At 47.3% G+C, this 4,760-nt stretch overlaps 1 long non-coding RNA gene across 1 annotated transcript; it reads left to right on the top strand.

Moving 5' to 3' along the window:
- The first annotated feature begins 2,528 nt into the window (after nucleotides 1–2,528).
- Nucleotides 2,529–4,735, top strand: LOC128340666 (uncharacterized). Its single transcript, XR_008313868.1, has 3 exons — nucleotides 2,529–3,334; nucleotides 3,862–4,044; nucleotides 4,587–4,735. It is a non-coding gene; the product is annotated as an uncharacterized LOC128340666 (long non-coding RNA).
- Nucleotides 4,736–4,760: the final 25 nt, after the last annotated feature.

Here is a 4,760-nt window from a genome sequence, read left to right as displayed (position 1 = left end):
GACTTGGGGGAATTCTCTCTTCCAGACCCTGCCTTCCCCCACTCTTCTTCATTCAACCTGTTCTATTCATCAGATTAGAAATAGATGAGGCTTCAGCTGTGTCTGGGTGTCTGTGCCCACGCAAGAGAGATCCACTCCCAATTCTCTGGTCTTACCACATGCAAAGAATGTTTGCAAAGTGCACAGAGAAACAGCTGTGCTGTTATCGCAGGAAAGGTACCGCAATCCAACCCTTGCAGGTGTGGTGGACCTATTAGGATGGTCCATCCAAAAAGGCTGCTGGACCCAATGGGATTTCAAAAGGCTTTGGAGGATTTTGATGTTGGTGTGGCCGGTGATTCTGTCAATGCCCTGGTGGGAACCTGGAACAGGAAACTCAACAGGGCAGTAGACACGATTGCTCCCAAGCGTCCCTTCCGACCTGCTGCAAAAATGGCCCCTTGGTATACTGAGGAGCTGCGAGGGCTGAAGCGGCTGGGTAGGCGACTAGAGTGCAAGTGGAGGAGAATTCGTTTCGAATCTGACAGGATTCAGCATGTGACCCATTTGAAGGCTTATGCGGTGGCAGTGTGCGCAGCAAAAAAGAGATTCTGGTCTGCGCACATTGCGGCTGCAGGTTCACGCTCAGCGGAGCTATCCCGGGTTGTGAGGAGTTTGGTTTCTGCTCCTTCTATTTCTAATCAGTCCCTGGAGTTGCTCTGCTGTGATGCCTTTAATGGGTTCTCTGAGAATAAGATCTCCTGTATTCGGGCTGACTTGGACTCCACCATTTCTGCAGTCTATGGAGGAGGTGTCCAGCAATCCCTATTGCAGTATTAGATTGGATCAGTTTCAATCTGTGACTCCTGAGGATGTGGACAAGCTGCTTGGGGCAGTACGTCCTACCACCTGTTCTTTGGATCCTTGCCCGACTTGGCTGCTTCTATCTAGCAGGGAGATTGTTGGCCTAGTTAATATCGTAAATGCATCGCTGAGGGAGGGTAGTGTGCCTCCCTGCCTGAAGGAGGCAATGGTTAGACCACTCCTAAAGAAGCCTTCCTTGGACCCCTTAGTGATGGACAGTTACAGGCCAATCTCCAATCTCCTTTGGTTGGGCAAGGTGATTGAGAGGGTGGTAGCTGACCAGCTCCAGGCAGTCTTGGAGGAAACTGATTATCTAGACCTATTTCAAACTGGCTTTAGAGCTGGCTATGGGGTTGAGACAGCCTTGGTCGGCCTGACGGATGACCTTTACCGGGGAATTGACAGAGGGAGTGTGACTCTGCTGGTTCTTCTGGATCTCTTGGCAGTGTTCGATACCATCGACCATGGTATCCTTCTGGATTGCCTGGGGAAGTTGGGGATAGGGGGCACTGCTTTGCAGTGGTTCCGTTCCTATCTCTCAGGTAGGTTCCAGATGGTGGAGCTTGGTGACAGCTGCTCCTCAAAACAGGAGCTGTTATATGGAGTCCCTCAGGGCTCCATTCTGTCACCAATTCTTTTTAACATCTACATGAAACCGCTGGGTGAGGTCATCAGGAGGTTTGGTGCTGGGTGTTATCAGTATGCTGATGACACCCAAATCTACTTCTCCTTTTTATCTTCAGGAAATGGCACTCATTCTCTAAATGCCTGCCTATAGGCAGTAATGGGCTGGATGACGGATAACAAATTGAATCCAAGCAAGACGGAGATGCTCATTGTGGGAGCTCAGAATCTGAGGGGTGAGTTAGATCTTCCTGTGCTGGATGGGGTTACACTCCCCCAGAAAGAGCAGGTGCGCAGCTTGGGAGTACTCCTGGACCTAGGCCTCACCCTGGTATCTCAGGTGGAGGCCATGGCCAGGTGTACTTTCTATCAGCTTCGGTTGATTCGACAGCTGCGTCCATTCCTCGAAGAGGATGACTTCAAAACAGTGGTGCATCAGCTGGTAACCTCCCGGCTTGACTTTTGCAATGCGCTCTATGTGGGCTGCCTTTGTACGTAGTCCGGAAAGTTCAGTTAGTTCAGAATGCGGCAGCCAGATTGGTCTCTGGGGCAACCCAGAGAGACCATATCATGCCTGTTTTGAAACAGTTACACTGGCTGCCAATATGTTTCTGGGCAAAATACAAAGTGCTGGTTATTACCTTTAAAGCCCTGAACGGCTTGGGTCTGAGATATCTTAGAGAGTGCCTTTTTTTTCCAGGGTATGGAAAAATTTGGGTCCTCCTCCGGTTCAATGTTTTCCCTCATGGGATTTAAATAAGGTGTTAAATGCCTTAACTAAGGCCCCGTTTGAGCCCCTCCATTCAGTTGCGTTAAAATTTGTCCTTTAAAGTTCTTTTTCTTGTTGCTATTACTTCAGCCAGGAGGGTGTCGTAATTGGCTGCCCTTTCAGTTAGGGATGAACTTTGCGTGTTTCATAAGGATTTGGTGGTGATGAAGCTGGACCCCACCTTTTTGCCAAAAGTTAACTCGTTGTTCCATAGGTCCCAGGAGGTTGTTTTGCCCTCCTTTTGCCCCAATCCACAACATCCAAAAGAAAAGGTATGCCACACGTTGGATGTTCGGCGAGCCCTGCGCATTTACATTAAGCGCACTAAAGACTGGCGTAAGTCCGATTCCCTTTTCGTATCTTTTCAGCCGTCAGGGTTAAGCCTCAGGGCTTCCAAGGTGGCCTTGGCCAGGTGGATTAAGGCTACTATATCTCTGGCCTACGAGTTGCTCCATTTGAGCGTTCCTCAGGGACTTACGGCCCATTCTACTAGAAGTGCGGCCTCCTCTGCCGCCTTCTCAGCTAGGGTCCCACTAGAGGAAATCTGTAAAGCTGCCACCTGGTCGTCTGTGTCACCATTTGTAAAGCATTACAAGATCCCATCTTTTTATGAGTCTCAGGCTGCTGTGGGTCGCACTGTACTTCAGCGGGTGGTATAGATATCCGCTGCCCTCCCTTAATGGGCTTGGGTATGTCCCATCGTGTGACAGATGCCCTCCCCATACCCTGGAAAAAGATACATTGGTAGACTTACCGTGAAGTGTTCTTTTTCTGGTATGGGGAGGGCATCCGGCCTACCCGCAGATGTGGAGGATGATCTTCGGGGTGGAGGGGCAACTCCTAGGGTGTTTAGTTTATCTTCCCTTTTTGACTCTTTTACTGGCTCCACCTGTGTTTATTTAACCCATACGGTGCGAGGTTTTTCCTTCAGCTTTACTTTCTTAACGCACTACATGACCAGAACTGGGTCACAGAAGGTGGTGCTGCTGGGATAGAGTACATGCTTGAATTTGATTGGCCCTGTCTCGGAGCATGCGGAGCCTGACAACCCATCGCGTGACGGATGCCCTCCCCATACCCGAAAAAGAACCCTTCATGGTAAGTCTACCAATGTTTCTTTTACATGACCCCCACCACACGTTAAGGTCATCTGGGGAGGTCCGTCTCCAGTTACCACCGGTTCGTTTGGTGGCGACTCAGAGGTGGGCCTTGTCTGTAGCTTCTCCCGGGCTGTGGAATGCACTCCCAGCTGAAATTCGTAATCTTACTTCTTTATTGTCTTTCAAGAGAGCCCTTAAAACTCATCTGTTTGGCCTGGCCTTTCAGGGTTTTTAATTCATTTTAATTGCTTTAATGTTAACCTGACTTTCAGGGTTTTAATTGTTTTGATAGTTTAATTGTTTTTGAAAGATGTTTTTAAATTGGTGTTTATAGTTGTATTTCTGTTTTAATTGTTTTTAATGATTTTTGTCTTTTAATTGTAAACCGCCCTGAGCCTGCTCGCAAGGGCGGTATAAAAATTGAATAAATAAATAAATAATAAATGAATGAATAAATAAATAAATTAAAAAGGGATGTGACCTCCCATAAAGAATGAAGACTCCTATCCCCTCCTCTTCTTCCAGTCAGCAGCAACATGTCCCAATCCATCCTTCTCCGGCTTCCCCGGCTTTGTGAAGTGCTTCACTGCCTACTCACTTCATTTTTGAAGCAGCAAAGTGCCCTGTAGAGAAGGAGGGAGCAAAGCACATTCCTGCTGACCAGAATAAGAATAAGGAAGGCACAAGGAAGATTGCAGTCAAGCAAAAGTAAAACATGATAAATGTTTATTCATACAAGTACAAACAAGTTTATTCTTACAATTAACCATATCAACAATAAAAATTATGCTGTTTTCCAAGTATGCGCATGCAACAACTGGTGGCAACAGAGAGTAGGCAGAGAGGAAAGGGGGTGGTGCTCTGATGCATGGAGGAGGAGCTTAATGAATAGCTTCATTTGGTCATAGACCAGTAATAACAGTACAAATATAGTACAAAAGCAGTACAAATGCAATAACAGCAGATCTTATATATCAATCTACATAATAAATAGTACTGTACCAGGGGCATAGCTAGGGGAGAGGGGGCCCGTGTCCCCCCAGCTTCTGAGGCCCACCCACCCCCCACTTGTGGGCCCTCAGAGTGAGGGAGATAATGAAGAAAATAGGGAGGGGTGGGGCTAGAGGGCCCTCAGGTGCTCATTTTAAGTTTCCCACCATAGAAGCTTCAAATACTTTGTGTAGTCTTGTATATTATGCTGGCTTTAGAAATGAGACTCCATGCACACACATTTTGCCTTGGTCTTTCAGCTGGACTTTGGGCAGGAAAGGGATGCATCCAGGCAGAAATTCAAGAGGTGCAGCTTCTGCAAGTTAAGACAAAGGATGAAGTATAATTCAGAAACATATTAATCACCACCCCTAAAACAGATTTCCCCCCTCTCTTGTGTGTCAGCATGTTCTAAAACAACCAGGCAATACTTC

The sequence above is a fragment of the Hemicordylus capensis genome, chromosome 1, assembly GCF_027244095.1.
Source record: "Hemicordylus capensis ecotype Gifberg chromosome 1, rHemCap1.1.pri, whole genome shotgun sequence".
Lineage (NCBI taxonomy): Eukaryota > Metazoa > Chordata > Lepidosauria > Squamata > Cordylidae > Hemicordylus > Hemicordylus capensis.
Note: the sequence above shows the minus strand (reverse complement) of the source record. Positions and strands in the feature narration are given on the sequence as shown.